Source organism: Pinus tabuliformis, chromosome X, assembly GCF_031772625.1.
Source record: "Pinus tabuliformis cultivar Carrire ecotype Pingquan chromosome X, CPIR1, whole genome shotgun sequence".
Lineage (NCBI taxonomy): Eukaryota > Viridiplantae > Streptophyta > Pinopsida > Pinales > Pinaceae > Pinus > Pinus tabuliformis.
This window is the reverse complement of record NC_142308.1, coordinates 1,254,171,668-1,254,196,443: the sequence shown is the minus strand read 5'-3', so window position 1 is coordinate 1,254,196,443 and position 24,776 is coordinate 1,254,171,668.

The following is a 24,776-nucleotide window of genomic DNA, read 5'->3' as shown; positions in this document are numbered from 1 at the left end:
ATACTCCTACCAGTTCAACAAAAGAAAACAGTGAAGAAGAACTGCCCTCTGAAACTCTAACTGAAATCATGAAGCAAACAAAACAGAGAGGAAAAAGAAAAGTTGAGGAAATCTATCAAACTCCTGAGCCTTCATCAGAAGAGGAACAATTTCTCTCTGAAAAATTAGTCCACATTAAAGAACAGTCCAAGAAAGAAAAAGAAAAAGGGAAGAGGAGACAGGTCATAGAAAAAGAGAATATAGGCTCACAAAGTCTAAGAAGAAGCTCTAGGCTTAAAGGCAAAATGAAGAAAACACAAACAAAAGAAGCTCAATTCATAGACTTGGGAGGGGAGACTCCAACTCAATCACCAGATAACACCTCATTTGAGCAAAGTCCACAATATTCTCCTTCTCCTTAACTAGACTTTGAAAGTAGTCCAAGAAAAGCATCTCCAGAGATTGACCAAGCTCAACAGTAGATCTATGATTATATTGAATCATTGGAGCAGAAGAACACAACAGCAGAACAAGGGACTTCATCTAACCAGCCAGTTACATCACAGGAAACTCTGATTCATTCACTAAAGCAAGAAATATATGAATTAGAGGTCTTAAACAGGCATATCCAGAGGGAAAATGAAGCTTTGAAGGAGCAAAACAAGCTGGACAAAATCATTCATGACAATACCATGCTTCATTTAGGATTATGGCATAAGAAAAATAGAAAATTGAAGAAGAAAAATAGGAAGCTAAGTAGGGCCCTCATCAACCTTAAATATAGATGCCTTATGAGGAAGCCTAGAATGGCAGTGACAGCAAGGAAAAACAAAAAATGGTTGGATGTTCTAGCAGAGGTCTCAGAGCAGATGTAGTAGAAGAAGGATTGTTGCAATTTTGGTTGCATGAGGACATGCAATAACTTCACAGTGGGGGTATGTTGAGCCCCAAAACTGCCTCTTTTGCAAGCAATTTCTTCACCCTTCTTCCTCTGTTTTCCCATGCCAGTGCATCCTAAACCATCAAAAGTTATTGCATGTTGATTCCAGGAGTAAATTTTAGTGATTTTCAAATTATATTATTATGCATGTTATTTGGATAAGGTTTTGTTTTCCAGCTACGGAATGTAGCCACTTTCCGCAGCGAACTGGCAATTCCGCAGTCGTCTTCATACTTTTGCAGGTTACAGGTGTCGAGAAGAGGAATGAGCCACATGGGTAGCTCAGGAAATGTCAACACATGGATAGAGTCCTATTCATTTGATCAAATTCGAGGGAAAAGACCCCAGTCAAAGGGGAGTCAACGGAGAAGTGCAACAACAGTTAGAACTCTGTTTTGGCACGCAATTGAGTCTGAGGCATGTTCTTGAAGCTGAGGATTCATTTTGCCACCTGCATAACCAAATCTGACACCCACTATGCAGAGATTTACTGTTTATGCCAACCGGAAGGCTAAATCCTCGGATGCATGACCTGTTCACGTGTCTACCATAGAATATTTTCCTCTTAGAAACAGTTATGAATTTCTCCTATAAATTCAAGCATTTGGAATGCAGACAAGTTAATGTTTTTACTGCTGAAGTAGTGTGATTTTCATTTGTAATCCAGAGACATCCAGTCCTCTGTTTTTATAATAAAAAAACTCTATTTTCTTATATGTATTCCTGAGCGTGTGAAGTAGATTTTCATTGCTAGTCCAAGGCCGTGCAGAGGGCCCCTGCGTGGTTGAGGTTCCTTTTTCATTTCTGTGTATTTATCTTTGTGTTTCCTTTCGTTCAGCTGTATATTTCTTGTGTTTTGTTTATGTCCATAATTGTTCTAACATTGTATATATATTGCAGCTTGTCACTTGTTTTTACTAACCCTGATAGATGCATTTCAGAGTAGCAGTAGTTCTTTAAATTTGTTTATGCTCGAGCTTCTTAGTTGTAGTTTTGTACTTGCATCAAGTAGCATTTTTAGACTCACTTCTTCTATTGTTCTTTAGTTTCCAAGTTCAAGGTGTTTTATGATTTTGCTCAATAGGATAGACACTCATTACATAAGTACATGTTTCCGTAGCCTTTAGTTGATGGTTTACCCTCAAAGCTAATTGGTGAAATATGGAGTTTATGAATGAGATTTTCTTGCTGTTCAGTACCTTTTCTTTCTTAATATAGTCACTCATGTTATAAGCTAATATTTCCGGAGCCTTTAGTTGATGAATTCAAGCTAATTGGCAAAGTGTTATGTTTATAAATGAGTTTACTTGTTGTTCATTAGTTTAGAGTTAGATAGTTTTAATGTCATTTTCTCATGTTATAAGCTAATATTTCCGGAGCCTTTAGTTGATGAATTCAAGCTAATTAGCGAAGTGTTATGTTTATAAATGAGTTTACTTGTTGTTCATTAGTGTAGAGTTAGATAGTTTAATGTCATTCTCTCATGCTATAAGCTAATATTTCCGGAGCCTTTAGTTGATGACTGATTTTCAAGCTAATTGGCAAAGTGTTATGTTTATGGATGAGATTACTGGCTGATCATTAGTTTAAAATCAGTTTCAAGTTTTACTTTTGCCTTTAGTTTAATTGCAGTAGTTCATTAGACTTTAAATTTTGCAAATAGAATAGACAGCAGAAGTAGTAGTTTTGCTTCTAGTATTTCATTCTTAGTTTGATATAGATAGCTGCACTTCCATTTTCTCATTCAAATTTTAATTTTGTAGATAGCAGTTTTAAGAGTCTTTTAAGCTCATATTTTGGAAACCACTATAATAGCAAGAAAATAAGCTTTGTCTTCATCTTCTTGAAAACTCCACTTCCAAACTTGACCTAAAAAGCACTTTTAAACTCCCACTTCAGTAGTAGATTAAGATTTCAATTACATTGCAGAACTTTAGGAGGTCAAAAGAACAAAACCCCAAAACAACATAAACTTGAAAATAGTGAGGTAAGAAAGGGTTATCTAGCACATATAGTGCACTACACTTCATTAGTTTACGACACCCGGATTGATAATTTATGTAGCAATTTAGGACACTAAATTGACTAAACAATGGCATAGACCCAAAATATATTATACTAGGTATCATTATTCACCAAATCCGTAGCTAAAGAAAAACATTTAAATTATATCCATTCACTACAATGCACTACTATTGGCTTTCCTTATGATTGGAAATAATTTGTTTTGGAAGGTTATAGGTGGAGTGCTACTTAGGTTCAAAGTTGATTCTTGTTATAAATATAAAAATACAATATGCAGGAATAGGCTACATCTTGGGAACAACAAGAACACACACAATATACACAAAGAATAATAGAATATTCAGAAGGAATTCGAACCATGTTTCTATTAACTTTAGTGTATATTTATACATAGATGATATAGTTAGAACATTTTACCCACTCTCAACCAACCTTCATTTAAATTACCTTACACATCGACTGAGGATTACTGACATTTATACAATACATAATATATGATAAAAAATATAGACCTAAGAGTTCCCTCAACGTCTCCCCCACCCTCAAAGCCTTGCTCGTCCCGAGCAAGGACGCAACAAAGTATTGGATTAGTACTTGATGTAGAAGTATCCCTATTGTACATCCACCATGTGTATCAGTATGCATAGGTAACTCAGCCACAAGAACCACTATCTAGGCAGAAAGATGCATGTATACGAGGCTTATTATGACTTCTTCATCTCCAATGGCTAGTTCTTGAACATTTCCACTATTTCCATTCTCTTCATTCTTCTCAATCATATACATTGCTACTCCAACTAAGAACTGTCGGGCAAATCCTCTCCAGCCTGGGGGTGTCCTTTTCACTCTCTCTATAGACAAGTCCAGCACATGACTATCATTCCTGGGAGTCTTCTGATTAAATATAAAATAAATGAAAATTCTGCATACCAGCCATATTTCTTCTTACCTCTGCCATAATCCACGATCAATTCTACAAATTTATACCCTAGGGTTTAATCCATTCATTTTTTTATTGTTGTTACCTTTTTAAATCGTTCAGGGATTTGTGTGTTCTACTTGTGAGATTTCTTGTTATTTAATTCTCTGTTGTTGCAGATTCACTCAAATGATCTATTAATTTTTCTACAAGTTTATCTATATGTTGTTTCTAGTTATAATAAATGTTTTGTTGTCGATGTTTATTATGTAGGGCTTGTACTTGATAAATTACATGAAGGGGAACTCACTATGACACACTAACTTAAAGAAATTTTTCGGTTGACTATAAATCGACCAACATCGACTAGAAACAAATGAATGACTTTAAATTTCACTCAAGATTTCAAAATTGGAACTATATATATATATCTATATCTATATATATATATATATATATATATATATATATATATATATATAGATATATATATATATATATATATATATATATATATAGTTCATTTCTTGTGATCTTAATTTTTTCGATGCCTTGGACGCAAGAATAAGCAAGTAGAACTACGTTCCATTGAAACCATAGTCAGGTCATACTAAGTCAATGCCATGAAGCACATTGACCAACAAATATGATCAGTCGAAGTCGATTCCATCGACTTAGTCTGTCATAATTAAGACTGTGTTGACAGTGTTGGATACCACCAACATAAATGGGGTCTCCCCAATGTGAAATCCCAATTAGACCTCATACTATTTGGAGTAGGAGCCCCATCCAAAGTATCAGACTAGACACCATAACTTAAGGTTTGACTAGGCTGCAATGGAAAACATAAGAGATTATACAAATAACCTTTGAACAAACAAGTTGACATTGTGAAACACCAATTGGAATGTGTAAAAGGATACCTTCATAGGAGGAAAACAAAAATGAGCCTCTAGAAGGAAAGTAATGGTACTATCCTAAGAGAGGCACATGAGAGCATAAAAACATTTTTTAGTTTTCTAGCGAAGTAGTTCACATAGACACCGTGATCATTAAGACACATTCAACAAGATAAGTACCAAATCCAATGAAGTAGTTCAATTTCCTCAATACATATGAACAAAACACATACCACAAACATATACATAATAGTCTTAATACATTCACGATATGTGCATGAAAATGTGTTGGCTTATCAAGATTCAATAATAGATGAAAGATCCAAGTACACAGTTACACAGGTGATCCACTAGCTCCAGTAGTGGAACATTGAGTCGCTTCTTGCTTCTCCAAACAATGATTTTCTCTCCTATGTCAAGCTAGAGAAGCCAATACTAACTCTCCAAAGTCTAAGACTCCAAAATCCCCGTACTTGAGCTATGAGGTTGGTTTTATAACAACAGGAATGAACTTTCATATCCCCATCACTCTTGGACTTCTATTACGACCTTTGGACTTATCTATGTGACTTTTTTACTTCTTCACGTGACTTTTGTCTATATATGACTATGTGAATCTTCATATTCCACATATGACCCTTGGACTTCCACGCATTACATTTTGTCCTTTTCCCTTTAATAATTACATCATTGCATTCCAAATGTTGTGGCATGACACATGGACACACTTGACATTGTGATGAAATTTGTACAAATCACAACCCGACAATGGTGACATGGACTTCATGATGATATGGAAATTCCAAGTTGTTCTCCTTGTTGATGTGTCTTTGACCTCTTTATGATAGATATGATATGTACTTATGTACTTCATCTTCGTGAAAGATCTACTTTTTTTCATATTTAACCTCCAAAGGGTCACGGATCATTATTGGAATCTTCTAAAGCAGCGTGCAATGTCTTCATCTATCTTGGTTCAAGGCCCACTTCATGCCTTTAGGGTCGTTCTTCTTTATTCTTCTTCTTTGCAAGTGATTTTATGCTTCTTCTCCTTGACATCTTCCTTGAGCATCACCTTGTCATGCTAAGAAGGAACACCTATCAATGATTATCACCCATGACAAAGAAAATTAATATTGAAATCTTTTATTCTACCTCTACTTTTCCCATGGAAGAAGTTGCTTGTAAAGGCCTGTGAAAAGACTTGAGAAAGAAGGGCTTGATGAGGATGGCGCAGTTGAACTCAACAATGGCTTAGGAAGGCACCATTGTTCATTGTTATTGTGCCATGCGCTATAAAGAAGGGGTTCTTCAAGGTCCAGCGTAGTGGGAAAGCACAAGGAACAAGGTTGATGAGCTTGTTGATTAAGAATGTGCCATACGCTAGGCTCAAAGGAGTAGGAGACAATGAAAGTGCAGTTGAGCCAGACAGTGAGCAAGGGATGACCCCACTGTTTACTAAAGGTGTGTCATGCACTCAGGAAGAAAGAGAAGCATTTCTTGGGTCCAAGGCACAGTCACAAGGGACAAGGAGGGACTATTGTTTCTTGACAGTACACCATGCACTAGAGAGGCTCAGTGAGGGTGCAAGGTACAATGACAATGGACAAGGATTCCTGACTGATGCATGAGAGTGCATCATGTGCTTTTAAAGAGACAGAGGATCCTTATTTTTCCAAAATGTGATTTTGAGAGGAGAGAAGGTCTTTGTTCTTCTGAAGTGCACCCAAATTATCCTTGTTGTTCCAAATTGCGCCCAAAGGGTCCTTGCTGTTCCAAAGTGTGCCCAAATGATCCTTGTTATTTCTAAGTGAACTCAAAGGGTCCTTGTTGTTTTGAAGTGTGCTCAAAGGGTCATTGTTGTTCCAAAGTGTGCCTTGTTCTTCAAAAGTGCACTTTTTAATGGAGAGAAGGTCCTTGTTTTTTTGAAGTGTGCTCAAATGGTCCTTGTTCTTATGAAGTGTGCTTTTCACTGTGTGTTTGAAGTGTGCCCACTTTGAGTTTGGAGTACACTCACTATGAGTTTGGAGTGCACTCACTATGAGTTTGGAGTGCGCTCAGGCTTAAGAGGGCACATTTCTTTCCAACAGTGCTTTTGTGTGAAGGATAAGCTTTGAAAGTGTACTTTATCTAGGAGAAAAGCATGCAGTTTTTTGTTTTTGTGTGAAGTGCAAGTTAAGTGAAGAAAGCTAACCACTAATTCAAAACAAGTTGATTTTTTTCCTATCTTTGGAAAGATTACAAAATCATTTCTAAAGATAAGAAGACAACACTTAGGAATGTGGAAAAGATGGTTAACACTTAGAATATCTAAAAAAATAAAAACATGACAAAAAGTAGCTTGAGACAACAGTCCATGTAGGCTCCAAAACTAACTGAGGAAAAAAATTTGTAGGGTCATTGTCTTAGTGACAATAGACTACCACTTACTGAGTAAAAAGGCTTGTTCATACATAGCACCAACATCCAAGATTTCCAAAACAATGAGAAAGTTGAGCGGAATCAAGATCAAAATGATACATTAGTCCATTCCTTTTGCTATATTCAATGTCGATCCATGAACAAGTTTAAGCCAACTTGAATTGATTACAATAAAGCAAGTTGATACAACTACTCAATTCCCCAAATATATTGTGTTCGACTCCACTTAGAAAATCATATGCCAAAATTTGATACCCTTCATTCAATCAACAATGAGAATGTTGGATATCATTTCCAATGGATTATGTTCAAAATAATATATCAATTATACTGATTAGCTTGATCATCTAAGTCGAATGGTCAACCATAGACTGTCGACTCAATCAACAGGCATACCTCACACTCAACTAGATATCAATGTAAAACTCCAGTCATTTCATTGGAAACTTTTATCGATAAGATCATATGGACAGCACACCAAAGAAATATGATAAATTATCCATATACACTTACAGTGGTGTTGGAGACATTGTAAGACTTCAATTTTTTAAAAGCATATATTATAAAATTTAGCTTCAATTTGCAGCTCTTCGAAATAATATTTGTAGATTAATTAATATCATAGTAATAAACTTGCTTCAATGAGAGAAATTGGTTCCATTGCAGCCATTGGTTGACTAACAGAAAACCCTTATCCAATGGGGACATTTTTTCGGCTCATCTATAGCGTGGAAGGCAACTCATCAGTTGTCATTGTAAGGTCAAGGCTTCCAATAAATCACTCAATTTAGAATATCTTACAGCGAAATCTGGCCACACATAAACTACTTAGTGCTTATTTTAAAGTGATCTTGAAATGATTTCTGCAAATTCCAACCAAAATTTCAATTTCTATCGCAAATTTGGAGCAATTTTCAATTTCTCACCCTATGTAGCAGTCGCAATCAAACTTTACTTCAATGAGGGAATTGTTCACATTTTTTCAAACTCCGTAGTGACATATGAATTTGTTCTCAAAAAGTGACCCTCACTTGCTGCACTTGTTGAAGTCGACAACCATGCGATCGATCCTTCAATAAATCAAATAGTGGTCAAACAAACACAATAACAAAAAAAAACAGCTTATGGATGCACAAACATTCTCTTTAGCAGGGATCTCAATTATTTCTTTATAGAAAGTGTCATCATTGTCTCCAGTGGCTCCTCACTTTAGGTCCTTGATAGGTTCTGGTGGAGTAGTCAAAGTTGACCATGCACAAGGAAAAATAAAAATTGATCTATGTTATTCTCGATTTATGAGCATAATGGCGGTATCTATCAATTATGTAAGCCATATGGGTGATTACATTCAAGTTGACCTTGATTTTTCTTTTGAAAGTTCTTGGTCTCATCTTTTCCTTCAACTTTGAACCATGAACATGAACTTTTCCTTATGTAAATTCTTCGAGCAACATCCATAGCCAACATAAACAGTTGCAAGTTTTAGCTCTTGAAATTGATAAAGTAGATTCTCACTCTAACCATGTCGACCAATCCTCTTTTCCAAACTTATTTTACGTGTTTCTTCAACAAATATTCTCTTCCACAAGCCTTGGCATTCGCTTCCTCTCAATATTTTCTTTTTACATCTATGGGATTTCAACGTTACATACCTTCAATTTGAATGTAGCAACATCCACAGGCTTTTGCAAACATCAACAAAAAAAATTCTTGCATGTCTCAAAAAAAAATTGAACTTGCAACTTCTTCATACTTGTAGACTTCTCTCTTGATCTCATCCTCTTCATTTTTTTCTTGTACAAGTTCAAACCAATCCTTCATTTGTTGTTGTTGTCACCCATCCAAACAAGGAGGCAATCCTTCATTCATTGTTGTTTTCACCCATCCAAACAAGGAGGGAGTGGTGCCAGATGTTATAAACATATAATATGTGGGCATAAGCTACATTTTGGAAAAAAAAAAAACACATACAACATACACAAAGAACAATAGAATATTGGGGAGGAATTCCAACCGTGTTTCCATTAAACTTAGTGTATATTTATACATATATGTTATAGTTGGAATAGTTGTAACCATTGTCAACCAACCTTTATTTACTTTACCTTACACGTTTACCAAGGATTACTGACATTTACACAATACATAATATATGATGAAAAACATAGGCCTAAGAAGTCCCCACCAATTCCATATTGTGTTGTGGTGAAGGTGTAATTTTGTCTGAAGAAATGATTATCAAAATACAAGAATGATGTATTTTCATCCTCAATCACGAGAGGAATCAAAATACCACTACAATTTGGCAATAGGGGTGGAAAAAGGCTCAAGGCTAAGGTTCGTATTGATTTTTGGTTTGTTTCGAGAGGTATTACCAAACTACAGAAGTCAGCCAAGAAAGATAAAATAAATTAAAGTTTAAATCTTTCAAGTTGGATCCAAGAGTCCAAGTTAGCCTAGCAAGCCTGACGTGCCTCTTGGGCACCACAAGAACACTATATATATAGGCATTCAACCTCCAAAATTGACACAATCCATAGCAAGTCATCTTGTGAGAACATCAAACCAAGAAGGAGGCGTAGATCACAATTGGAGAACGAATTTGAGGTTTTTCTTTCTGTTTTGGAAGAGAATCTTCCCTAGTGAAGAAGGTTGAGTTTCCCCTTTATGGTCTGGTTTGCTGGACAATGGAAAGAAGGATAATGTGAAGGGTTCTTGAGGTTATCGATTATGTCTGTTGTTGGAATAAAGGAGGCCTAAGTTCTATGTATCTTTGTTTGAGGGCCAAAGCCCTATAATTATATTTAAAGGGGTTGAGAGGGCCTCAGTGCTCACTGTAGGTAGGCCATAAAGCCTCAGGGTAGCTATAGGAAGGTTGAAAATCCACAGTGGGAGAACATAACAATCTAAGAAGTCTCAATTTGGTTTCCAGAAGGTGCATAGGTATCTCAAGGTTAGGAAGAGGCCAGCAAAGGAGGTAAAGGATTGTTGTTCTTAGCAGAAAATTTTTTTGAGTTGAGACTGGTAAGGTGGTTGAGTTGAGACTCGTAAATTTTTTACACTAATGGAGGTGTAAACAACATGATAAGAGGTTTATAAATTCAAGTGAACACAAGGATTTTCCCAATAGAAGGAGACTTGAGGTAGGGTTGGAATAGAGCTACCAAGAAGGGTGGTTAAGGCTGAAGTTAGTGTCAAATTATGGTAGTAGGTTGGCAGTAGGTTGACCTAGCCCTCAAGGCTAGTAGAAGGCCAAGGGATTTCTAACTGGACTATATACACAGTCACCATAGAAGTTTTGAGGTTTGTTTAACCATGTTTGACCAACACTATAATTTTTTTGTCTACATTAACCAAGTTTGACTTTTGAATATCATATTGTAATGCGGAATTGAACAATTTCTTGGTTTCCTAAAGAAAAAAATTGGTGTCCACTATGCATGGCTTTTCGATTGTGATATGTATTGCTTCATTGCATTTACCATTGAATTTTTTGAGTGTAACTGCTTAATGATATTTTGCATTGCTCTAAAATAATATCATATCGTTGGAAGTAATTATCAGTTGCAGAAAATTGTGCTTGTCTATTTAGCACTAAAAAATCAACATGGTATCAAAGCATTGGTGAAGAAAGGTCAGTAAGATCTGCAATCTGATCTATGAATAAACCTTTAACTAGATGACTCCCTTTATCAAACCTAAAGATAGGCTAGAATTTGCAACAAATTTTAGGGCTTGGAGAACCGAAATGGATATCATTCTTGAAGATAATGATGTCATGGAATATGTGGAAGGAAAGATTATTGAACCTTGGGATGATGAGGGAAAGGCAAAGCACAATAAATGGAAACAAAGGCTAAGAGGATTCTTGTTAAATCCATCAAATATCATTTGATTCCATTTGTTTTTGGGTTGAATACTTCAAGAAAGTATGTGATGAGCTAGTAGGGTTGTATGAAGTCTACAAAATTGGGCAGAAGATGGATTTGAGCAATAAACTTCATGATATTCATATGACTAGATCAGATACCATGGCTTCCTACTTCATGAGGATCTCTCAATAAGAGATCAGCTCAAGGCCATTGAATAAAATATTAATGAATCAAAACTTGTGATTGTGACCTTTAATGGGTTTTCGGATTCATGGGATTCATTTGTATCAAGCATTTGTGGTAGATCAAAAATTCCAAAGTTTGATCAAATATAGGATTCTTGTACCCAAGAGGCATCTAGGCTAGTATCAAAGGGGAAGATTCAAAAACCTCAAGATGATGAGTCCTAAGCACTTGAAGCTCATACAAAGAATGGTAAAGGAAGAATAAATTTTGGAAATTTGCATAAAAGGAATACAGGTAGAATACCTACTCTCATTTAGGATAAAAAGAAGAAGGATATGTCAAAGATTCAGTGTTTCAGTTGTCGCAAGTGTGATCACTATAAAAACAAGTGTCCTAAAGGGAAGAATGATAGAAAGAGGGAGGGAAAGCAGCATGCTTCAACAACAAACATTGATGATGATGAGCATCCATATCGGAAGAGATCTAGGAATGAAAATACAAATGTCTTATTATTTAATACAGTACAGATAAAGATTTTAAAGCAAGGTTCAAAGAGAAAATAATGAAGGAGAATATGTTTCTAAGGACCTCATTACCTTCTGCAAGGAAGCAAGGATTAAGAGGAGTTGACAATTCCCTACAATCAGTTCAAAATATAAGTACTTCATATTTTATTTTATTATTATTCTTACCTTATTTTTAGTCAGCCTCTTGTCTTTGTATATTTTTCTTGGTTATAATCATTTCTTTCTTGGCCTCCTAATGAGTTTTGCAAGTACATTGTGAAGGCTTCCAAGGCCCTGGCAGTAGATGGAAGCATCGAGAAGAATTAAGCAAAGCTTGTTGTGAAAGGATTCTCTTAGGATCAAGCATAAACTTTGCAAGAGTGATTTATGTTCAAGAGGGAGAAAATGGATAGACATTTAGCACCACGCTAGATAACTGGAAGAGCTCCTAGTTCAATGGGAGCAAACATCTAGGTAGTTTGGAAGGATGTCATGATGGAGGAATATCAATCCTTGATGAAGAATGATGTGTGGGAAATTGTGATGAGACCTAAAGGGAAGTCAGTGGTGACTTCCAAGTGAATCTACAAGATAAATCATGTGGTATATGGAAGCACCGAGAAGTAAAAAGTGAGATTCATGGCAAGAGGGTTCTCCCAGAAAGAGGGAGAGGACTATGAAGAGACATTTTCTCCAGTTGCCACTTCTATTAGAAATATTATTTCTATTGCTTCTATTATGGGTTGGAAATTGCATTATATGGATGTGGATATCAATTTCCTTAATGGTATAATTGAGGAAGAATAAGTGTACATAGAGCTACCTCAAGGATTTGAGGTACATGAGTGGGAATCTCATGATTGCATATTGAAGAAGGCTTTGTACGGACTTAAGCAGGCACCTCAGGCATGGTATTATCGAATTGATGGAAACTTGATGAGTCTTAGTTTCACCAAGAATGATCTTGATCCCAATATTTACTACAAGGTTGTTAAAGGTGAGCTTGTGATCTTGTTGGTATACGTTAATGGCTTGTTTCTGACAAGGGAAAAATAATCTCATTGATCAAGTGTAAGAAGGATTTGAACTCTAAGTTTGAGATGAACAGTCTAGGTTTGATGCATTACTACTTAGGATTAGAAGGATGGTAGAAGCCTAGTAAAACCTTCCTTGGTCAAAGGAAGTATATCATTACAATCCTTCAGATATTTGGGATGATGGACTACAAGTCCATGGACACTCCCATGGTGACCAATTTGAAGAAGTTGAAAGGATCTTATTCATATTTTGTGGAGCTCATGATGTACAAACAATTAGGCAAAGTCGAATGACCAACTGTCCAAGTGGATGTCATGAGATTGAGATTGTCATACTAGATGCTTAAACACAGGAGGTCTCTACGATCAGTATGCCTTTTATGAGTGGATCATGCCAGACAACATATGTGCTTCAGTAACAAGGAAGAAATAGTGGCAGAGGGAGTAGATAGTATTGTCACAGTAGGATTTGTTTCAATGTTAGAGGAAGCACCTAGTCAGGGTGACCAGAAAGTAGCTTTGGTGAAGGAATCTAGTTAGTTTATGGTTGAGCTTAGGAGTGCAGCACATCATGTGTTGACGTACCAACATGGTATAGTTGGATATGGATTGATATATGTATCAAATGATGAAGTACGACTGCAAGGATATACAGATTTAGATTAAGCAGGGAGTGCCAAAGATAGGAAGAGCACATCATTATGTTACTTCAGTTTGGGTTCTACTATGATATATTGGATGAGTAGGAAGCATACATCTATCATACTCAACTGTTATAGAGTTTGAGTATATTATAGATAGTTTTGAAAGATGTGAAATAGTATGAATTTAGAAGCTACTTGTAGGATTGTTTAATCAGGTGCTAGAGACACCCATGATATATTGTAATAATAAAAGTTGTGTGAAGCTTTTAGAAAATCCAATTTTCCATGACAGGTCGAAGCTCGTTGACATCAAGTACCACTACACCCGAGACATGGTATAGAAGTGAGAAATGAGGCTCCAATACATTTCTATGGATGAGAAAGATGTTGACATTCTCACAAATCTTCTATCCCAAATGAAATTTGTCTTCTTCAGGGACAAGTTTGAAGTAGTTGAGAATGCTTCCCTCCATTAGAGAGAGTGTTGATGTTGTAGCATCAAGGGCATACATTCTCGCTAGTTCAAGGGTATTGACTAGATGCCACATAATCTGGCTAGGGAGATTGGCCTAGAGAGCATGAGGAGCCAAAGTTCTACGTTGGTCAGAAGGTTCTAACCATATTTCCAAGGGTTACTTTGCTAGTGGGTAGAGTGAGTTCCCTATAGCATCAATCAATTTTTTTTACCATTTGAGTATCATGTGATGACATGAGGGAATGGTAAATTAGCCCAGATTTTCCATTGACTAGGGAAATTGACATGGTTCCAATTGATGCCTTAGACAGTTGGTGACCCAGAACTAGTCTTATGTTTACTCCGGTTACTCTCCCATAGGTCGAGAATTCGACAAGCTCACCCTCATCCATATGATGGATGAGCGATAAATCCCTCACCATCGGAATAGAAGGTACTTGATCATATCGCCAAAGGGTATTTGGTTAGTGGGTGACTAGATCATTTTCAAAGGGTATTTTTGCTAGTCAGTAACTAGATCATTTTCATGATGTTGATGCAAGATGCTTTCCACATGGCTCTAGAATAAAACATGAAGTGGATGGATACATTAACATAGCAACCTCATTCAATCTTTTTATTGGGATGGATAAATTGTTCAGCAAAGTGGACATCTGAGGAAGTCAAGGTGAATATCTCCCTAGATAAGAGGGAATGCTGATTTTTGGGTAGTTCCGGAAGGTATTCCCCAGCTACACAAATTAGCCAAATTAAATTAAAGTTTAAATTTTTCAAGCTAGCTCCAAGAGTTCAAGTTGTCCAAACAAGGAGATGTTCCCCTTGAGAACCACAAGAACACTATATATATAGGCATTCGACCTCCAACATTGATACAATCCATAGCAACTCATATTGTGATAACATAAATCCAAGAAGGAGTTGCAGATCACAGGTGGATAATGAATTTGAGGTATGTCTTTATGTTTTTCAAGAGAATCTTCCCTAACGAAGGAGGTTGAGTTGTTCCTCTAAGGTCTAGTCTGCTGGACAGTGGAAAGAAGGCTAATGTGAAGGGTTCTTGAGGCTATAGATATTTTTTTTTTGGAATAAAGAAAGTTGAAGTTCTATGTATCTTTGTTTTAGGGATGAAGCCCTAGAATTCTATTGCAAGGGGCCAAGAGGGCCTCAGTGTTGACTGCGGGTGGCCAAAAGTCCTCAGGGTAACTATATGAAGGTTGAAAAGCCTCAATGGGAGAACATAACATTCTGACAAGTCTAAGATTGGTGTCCAGAAGTTTTGAAGGTGTCTTAGGATTAGGAAGAGGCCAATGAAGTAGGTAAAGGGTTGTTGTTCTAAGTAGAAATGGTTTTTGAGTTTGTATGCATAAATTTTATTCACTAATGGAGGTGTAAACAACATGTTAAGAGGTTAATAAATAGAAGTGAACAGAAGGATTTATCCAATGCAAGGAACCCTAAGGTAGGGTTGGAACAAAGCTACCAAGAAGGGTGGTTAAGCTTGAAGTTAGGGTTGAGTTAGGGTAGTAGGTTGGCAACAGGTTGACCTAGTCCTAAGGTCTAGAAAAAGGTCAAGGGATTGCTAGTTGGAAGATCTACATGATCACCTTTGAAGTTTTGAGGTATGTTTGACCAGGTTTCACCAACACTATAATTTTTTTGTCTAGGTTGACCAAGTTTTAATTTTGAATATCATAGTGTACTTCTGTTGAATTGAACAATTTCTCCTAGAAAATATTGTTGGTTTTCTCCCGAATTTGGGTTTCCTAGGGAAAAATGTTTATTGTGCATGGATTTTCCAATATAATATTTACTATTTCATTAAATTTATTGTTGAATATACTAAGGGTAATTGCTTAATGATATTCAAGACTACTCTAAAATAATATCATATATCATAGGAAGTAATTATCAGTTGCAGAAAATTTTGCTTGTCTATTTAGCACTAGAAAATCAATAGTTTGGAAGGTGATCAAGCAATTACTTGGGATACATATATAGAAGCTTTGAAAAAGGGAAACATATCAAGTTATAAGAAGAGATAAACTCTTTGGCTTGTGATAAAAACAAATTTTTGGGTTGTAAATCAAAATTTGTTTCCTAACACTATGAGCGAATTTAGTGATGGCAGCATGTTTGGAAATTAAAGCACCCAAAAATCCTTGAATATATTTGGTTACCATTAAAGAATAAGCCTTGAAAAGGGAAATAATGAAAAAAATAATTTTATGGTCCTAGAATATGCATGTTGCACAAAGGGTAGGAATATAGTATTACTCATGGTTGTTAAATTCTCATATGCACCACAATTATAGAAGGAGATGTAGAAATTGATTGACATTCCCAATGTGCAGAATGGAGACCCAATGGAGAATATATTGAGATGATGGTTTGGAAAAAAGGAGCTAAAAGAATTTATAGCACTACCTTGTATCATATTGTGAGGTCCTTGTGCTCTAGGGTATTTAGTTGGCTCAAAATTCACAGTCTCTGGAAGATAAGTATGTTCCTACTTTCCCAGTTTTTACTCAAGTTAGAGCCCTCTTGACATTTTGCAAAATCCTTGTAAAGTGGGGCGTCCATCAGGTTGGTGAACTAGTGATGGATAGATCACATGCATAGGGATTCTTTGATAGGGCCAAGCATGGACCACCTAATTTATGTGGTGTGAGGGTTGTTTAATTTATTTCTCCATCTCATAGTTTAAGGTTCAAAGCAATATTGGGAGTAGATTCAAAAAATTATGGAGAATTTTAGGCATTGAGAAAGATTTAATAAATGTTGTTTAGAGAGGGAAGTAGAGTATATTCAAATATTTAGGGATTGGGAAATTGGATAGCAAGTTTTTTCTCAAATAAATAAGGTGTTGCTCCATCCCATCGGAAAACAACTGTAGAGAGTATCTCAAACCTTCAAACATGTCTTATATTCATGTATAAAGAGAACATAATGTGAAAGTGTACACCCAATGCAAGGAGGGACAAAATCATGTTGAAGGTGCATTAATGCTAAAAGAGAGTAGGAATGGAATGCAAGTTTCCTACATTCTTAGTTTGTGAATTTCCTTAATTATTATATATATATATATATATATATATATATATATATATATATATATAGATATATATATATATATATATATATATATATATATATATATATATATATATATATATATATATATATATATATATATATATATATATAGATATATTCTTATTTCCTTTTTAAAAACCAAACTCCTATATAAATATTTATAAATCGTTATGTGCTCTTACTTTACCTAATCTAACTTATATTCAAATTAATTATTCACTCAATTAACATACTAATATTTTAAATCCTCGCCAATTGATCTTGAGTAGCTTTATCAAGATCGGAAGCAAATTGTGCAAAAGCTTCCAACTCTGCAAATTGAGCTAACTCTAATTTCAACTTTCCAGCTACCTTTTTCATAGCTTTTATCTGAGCCGCAGATCCTACTCTAGAGACGGAAATACCCACATTAATAGCAGGTCGGATCCCGGCATTGAATAGATCGGCCGATGAAAATATTTGTCCATCGGTAATGGAAATTGCATTAGTGGGAATATAAGCTGAAACATCTCCAGCTTGAGTCTCAACTATTGGTAGAGCAGTAACACTCCCCTCACCTAACTGGGAACTTAATTTAGCTGCTCTTTCCAAGAGACGGGAATGCAAATAGAAAACATCTCCCGGATAAGCTTCTCGGCCAGGTGGTCTTCTTAATAGAAGAGACATTTGTCGATAAGCTTGTGCCTGTTTGGAGAGATCATCATAAATGATTGATGTGTGTTGTTTTTTATACATGAAGTATTCAGCCAAAGTTGCTCCTGTATAAGGGGCGAGATATTGTAATGTAGCGGGAGAATCCGCAGTTTCCGCTACCACAATGGTATATGCCATTGCGCCACGTTCTCGGAATGTATTAACTACCTGAGCCACGGAAGAAGCTCTTTGACCAATTGCTACATAGACACAGATTACATTTTGACTCAATGGACCCCTTATACAAAATAGGATGATTATTGTTAACAATGTTTAAAGTTAGATGACTCACAAATTAGTTACTTTGAAATAGATTACACATTTTTGTTTAAATAAAAATAACAATTACAAGTCATGGTCAATGGTCATATATCATTTTTTTTTTCAAGTTCGGATTATTTAGCAAGATTAAAACTTGATTTAATATCATATAAATTATCTATTTGAAATAGACTATAAATTAATTACTAAAACATATTCACGATAACTTATACTTTTTTACTAGAAAAAAGAAATAAATACATAAAAAACATAGCATTCAATTATATATTAATGTTAAAGAATTCAACCAAAAAAAAAAAGAAAGTATAAGTTGATATTATATCTTGCAAAATATTTAATGCTAATCTAACCTTGTTATTATTCCCTGTTTAAAATATACTTAATACTATATTGGAAATTTGGGGGAGGCAGGAGCAGGAGGGGCTCTAATCAACCCTAAGGAAGCAATATTTTAAATTTCATGGGCCTACATGTCTTATGAACTGTGTTACAATGAGGTTCATAGGCTTTTTATTATTAAGAAACAATGGAAAACCCTAAACATCCAAAAACCTAACCCTAGGAGATGAAGCGCCAAAATTTTGTGGGCCTTGTTGGGATTAGTTGAAACGCCAACTTCCTTGGGTTGTAATTTGGGCATATGATCTTTGTTTGGAACACATGATACCTCGTTAAAAAAATCTATCCGAGGAAACCCAATTTTCCTAGCAAGCCCTTGCCCTACGAGTTATGGGATTGTGTTGTAGCGGCTACAAACACCCTCCAAAATTTTTCCTTAGCTTCGTTTTGGAGCCTCCCTACTAACCATCCTTAGTAGCATATCTGGCACTGCCCAAGTACTTATGCTTCAGTTGAATTTCAGTGGCTTATCAGCATGTGTTTGCCAGCCTGTTTGCCTCCCACCAGCATGTTGACATTTTGGAGCTTGATCAGTTTCTGGTTGTTTTCCCCACTTGGAAAATTGCACAAATCTGGAGGGGAACCATCCTTCCTCTCCACAATTGCGCAAACCATCTAGGTTGCCTGTTGCTCTCCAAAAATGAGCAGAACAGCCAGACATCCTTCCATCTGGAAATTGCGCAAAGCAGCCATCACTGGGCTTGCTCTCAAAAATTGCACAATTTTGGCAAACAGTCAGGGCTTCAGCCTAGAAATTTCACAAAGCCTCAAGGATGGCCAGACTAACTTAGCCTAGAAATTGCACAAAGCCTCAGGGATGGCCAGACTAACTTAGCCAAGAAATTGCGCAAAGCCTCGGGGACAGCCAGAATAGCTCAGCCTAGAAACTGCACAAAAGTCACTCCAAGGCTTGCAGGTTGTTGCATCTACTCCCAAGTTGACTAGTTCCCTCTAGGACTAAGCAATATTGATTTTAGGGATCCAATTTTAGCAGCTGGAGGTTGCATGCAAAATTCGTTTTAGAAACCTCCTGCCAAGTGTCGCTTTTTCCTAGATTTGTGGCATGCGCGTCATAAGCCTCGATCTAATCATAACTATTTATTCGATGCTTCAGAGATCATTCCTCACATTAATCTTGGAGCTCTGGCATCCCACATCACATCTAGGAGCATTTGACACATTCAGCTCAGCGTTTTCTGGGTAAGTCTGCTTTTCATGTATTTTGCTGCTTTTCTGTCACTTTTCGTATTTCGGTTTGTGTGTGAGTGTTTTTTGCTTGGTTTTGTTGAACGCACATTGTTGTTTTAATTCATGTTAGCTTGTAGAAGTGTTGTTTCAATTTTTTCATTACATCTCATTGTTATTGCATGCATCACATTGCTTCCACACTAACGGTCGTTGTTGTGGCAACTCGCTTCACACATTTACTTGTTTTCATATTTTCTGAATCATGCACTCACTGTTTGCATGCATGATCATTCACTCTTATTTGTACTCATCTTCGCCATGCATTCAGCCTTTTCATGTTTTCAGTCACCCATCGGGAGGTCTAGGCTGCCTTGGCCCAGACCTTGCCTTACCCGGCTTGCAATGCACAGTCCCCGAAATTGCACAAATCCAATTTTTTGGGTTGCATTCATTGGTGACTGAAATTGCGCATTGTGCAATTTCCGTCCTCAGTAGGCCAAGATAGATTGTGCTCTACATAGTTTCAGAAGTCATTCAGCCCATTGACAGTTCAGATTGTGTTCTGTGCAGTTTTGGCAGTCAGTCTTCGAGCCACCCAGTGAAAATTACGCAATCTTTCCGGTCAGTCGCCTAGGTGTGTTGAATGTCAGTCCTCAAGTTGCTTTTGGTTTTCAACTGACATTGTTCTTTCCATGAATGTTTCTTTGTATCCAAGTATCATAGGTGTTCGTCTGTCTCTCAGCAGTATAGGTAAAATGGCTTCTAAGAGAGTAGGGTCAAAGGACACCGTCGAGAGTACAACTAGAGATGCAGTTGAGCAAGTGTCTATGAGTTTACACATATATAAGGACACTAAGTTTCTCATAGAAAAGGATATCAAGATGAAATGGCAGGACACCAATGACTCATTTTCAGGAAAATTTGAGGAGAATCTGAAAGACCGCAAGGTCTATGTCAACATTCACAAGTCTAGCTTGTATCGGATTGCATGTAGGTATCCCGCATTTCCATGTGCGGACAAGATCCACTAGATTGTCTCGCATGTTGATTCATAGACAATGGTGTTAAGTAGTGTCAGTGGAACACGACTTTCTACCTTCGAGGTGAAGGAATATCAGGAGATGTATCACTTGCCGCAGTCGGTGATCACTATGGATACACCCTTCAGCAGACCTAACAGCAGTACGAACTCAAGAGACATCTTGAAGAGCTGGGTGAGAGAGCGTCCAAGTAACCTCTTGGAAGATGAAAATAAAGGGCCATAATTACATGTATTAATATGTACATCTTGTTAATAGAATTTATTCCATGAGTTATCTTAATCTTTCTTATTATTCTTTTGTGTGTTTAACAAATTTAAATAATCAGAAATAACCCAAACCTTGAAGCAAACTTCTTAGATCTCAGAGTTAGGTTGAAATTTGGGATCACATTATTGACACCCAACCAAGTGTAAAAGACAAGGATATTGTGGAAGGCATATCAGCTCGTGATCATCTTTGCATGCCGCTTATACGGCCAGGAGAAAACAGAAGCCTTCCGGTAGAGTTGGGTGATTGTGCTGGATCAACTGTCGAGTGAAGGAAGACCTTTCAATTGATCTGAAATGTTGGCTCTGGGTTGAAGGAACAAGTAGCAGAAGCTTGGCATATGCCTGTTGTACCTTTGAGATAATAGTGGTCAGCTATCAATGCTCGAGCATCTAAGATAATTGTTTTTGGGTTTTTGTTTAAGTTTGGAGGACCAATAAATGAAATAGATATAACATTGTAATGCCTAACCTTTTGAATAATATCAATTCCAAAGTAGAGGGATGTTATAAAACTTCACACAGTGATAAAGCTTGAATAGTGGTGAGCAGAAATAAAAAATAATATGATTATTATAATTTTCAGACAGAAATTAAACAATCATAAGTATGAAAACCTCTGACCGATGTTTAGAAGGTTCAAGAGAATATGCTTATGCTTACAACAAGATGTTGATGATTTATTGATTCAGAGGGAATTAATTAAACAAACAGTTCATTAATCCATTCTCTTTAATGATTATCACTTCATAAGCTTATAGGAATAGATTGAGACACAATTATTCCTACCTAGGTATCTCTGTAAGACATAAGAATATGAAGAAAAACATAATGTGTAATACTGAAAAAACTTACAGGAAACACAAACTGTGTAAAACTGAATTCAAAATCCTTTGCTTTGTATTAAGGGTCCAGAAAAGTCAAGTACATCAAGTGTTTACAAATGCTTCTTCAAGGGTGAACTCTCTTTCAATGGTCAACCTAGTTCAATGGTGAACAATGAACCCTTAATAACTCGAGAAGAGAATTATTTATACAATAGTAGAACTAAGAAAATATCCTAAATTGTTTAAGGATCTATTCTAGGAAAAAGAAATATCTTCATGCAAGAAGATAGAGACACCTATTGAACTGCTGCTTGTTGTCCCTATTATTTAGGTTCTATTGGCTTTGGTTTTTGACATTTTTCCCTTTAAGCTACTTGTCTGTTTGATCTTCGCGCTAGAAGTCATATTCACTTATGATCTTTCATCTGATACACTTTAATCTGATACTCTTTTACCTTATTGACCTGTCAATATCCTTTACTGTGCCTTTTACTGTTACTGTACATTTCAAGTTTTTACTGTGTATTTCAACAATAAATCATTTAGTTTTTTCATGTCTCAGCATTAGGTAGTTTGGATATTGATCATTTGTTTATCTTTTAACTGTATGTTTTATCTGCCTCCTCTGTTTTGTCTTTTAACTGTGTAAATTGTCTGTTTTAACATTTACTGTGTAAATGATTTCTTTTGCTCTATCTTTGGTTTAGACCTGATTTTTATTTGTACAAGAAAATCATTTGAATTCATTTCTCGAGAATCTGGAACAAACAGGTTTTTAACTGGTATAAAAATCATTTATCCAGTCTCCTAGTCTTTTGCTAATCACCTACAAAATACAACAATTTATTAAGAAAAACACGGGTTGACAGGGAGGGCCACAATGGTTTCATTTGAGTTGAAAGGTCTATGGATGGAGTCTGGAAAATTTTCGGGAGGTAAACAGTGGTTAAATCGGTTGCAGAGGCTTAGGATGGCGCAGGAGGGTTATACAAGTTTTACTGTGTAAACAGACGAAAATAGTGAAAGTGAGGGTTTTGGTGTTTAAACGGTTAACTTTTAAAATTTGGCCGGAAGGGTTAAGTGAATAGTGGATGGTTTTGCCGTATGCAGGGAGCGGTTTCGTAGGCTCATCGCACCGCTTTTGGCCGTGGGGTGGTTTTTCTTCGAGGACACGTGAGTTAACATGGGAATGACACGTAACCACAAGGGGCCCAAGCAAAACCATGAATCTTGCATGCTCTCGGGCCTTTAAATATCGGAGATCGGGAGTGCGCGATATGGTTGTGGATCGTTAGAGCTGGGAGCAGGTGATCAGATGACTATCGCACGGTCAAGATGCACGGAGGGATCAAGCGCGAAGATTAGCGGGCCCAGGAATAATTACAAAGGATTTGTAAATATTTTAATGAATAAAGCGAGTTTAAACACATTTAGATGGGTTTATGGAGTGGGACCGGGGTTTTAACTGCGCCGGGGTTTATTTAACCACACCAAGGGTGGGTTAAAAGGTTTTGTCGGGAAAACGTGAATTGGGCAGTTAACTTTATAAAGAGAGGGGTAAAGAAGACTTAGGCTAAAAAGGTGTTTATGGGTTTTAGGGAATTTACAAGGGGAAAATGATTTTTTCAAAGGGAAATGAGTTTCAGGAAAATGTGTGAAACCAAGGGAAAGGGTGGAAATGAAGGGAAAAGGTGGAAATGAAGGGATGATGAGGAAATTAGTAAGTATGTAGTGGGGGGTGAAATGAAATGAGGGGAAGTTAACCAAATCAACTTGTGAACATCTTTTCACCTTCATAATTTCTCCTGCACATTGCAATACATGATCAAGCATGATAAATGTGCTTATGCCTCAATCAACTTTGTACTTCTGCAACCTTTCTTCTACCTACCCTTTACTTACCCAAACATTTTTTCTTCACTTAATTGGGTGCATTTAAACTAGCAGACCCTTTATTTCCTTTTTCTTTTGAAAAGCAAACTATCTAATTCTAACCTTATAACATCCAAGGGCTCAGATTAAACTGATGAGCTCCTTATTATTCTCTACCTAACTACTGATCTACAAAAATTAAACAGTTTGGCTAGATCTTTATTCTCTAACTATAAACATGAAATTTAAAGCATGAACTAGTCAAGATTAAACTATTTGACTGTCATGGGTTGTGGCATTTATGACAAGTTGCACACAACCATTATTTTGCATAAAGTAAAAGTAGTGGCACTTGGACTTGCACACTTTCAAAGTTTATTGCTTTTTGCTTTTCTTTCTAACCTAACATTTTATTTTTGCCTTCATTTTTTAGGGCATCTATCCTAAAATTTTCTTTGATATGGAGATGTTATCAAGATATTTCCTAACATTTTTTATTCAATATTCTTTTTGTCCATATCCTAGCTTAACATTTTTTGAAAAATATTTTCATTTTTTGACTAATTGATTCTAACTTACCAAAACCAAAAAATGCTACAACATTGGCTCCAACTAGGGACTGCTTTCTCCTGTAGAATGTAGAGAACCTGCAAATCCATGTGCCTTCTCCTTGGGCTATGGACTCTTTTGCTATAAAAAATCACACTAACATCTTGAGAAGTAAAAGAAACCAGAATTTTTACAATGGTAGCAATGAAATGTACTTCAACTTCTCAATACTAAATGTAATGTTTGAGAAACCTCCCATTTACAAGATAAGTGGAATATATCCCCTCAAGATTTTGTAGCACAAAAGTGTTGTTCCCCTTTACTTCAACAATTGTTAAAGGTCCAAACCACAGGTTGTCAAACTTGTCATGTTTTCCCTTTTCTTCTCTCCTGGAATCCCATCTTAGAACTAGGTCACCTTCCTTGAAGTCCCTTTCCATAGATCTTTTGTCAAACAGGCTCTTCATCTTACTCTGATACTTTTTCCATTTATATTGAACTTCATCTTTGTTTTCATTTAGTTCAATAATGTGATTTATCCTCCTTGAAAAATCATCGGGTTCATATGTTGAATCCTGAAAAATTTCAAAACAGGGAAGGCCAAATTGGTAGGGAAGACTGCATCTTTCCCATAAACTAACTGGAAAGGAGATTTACCAGT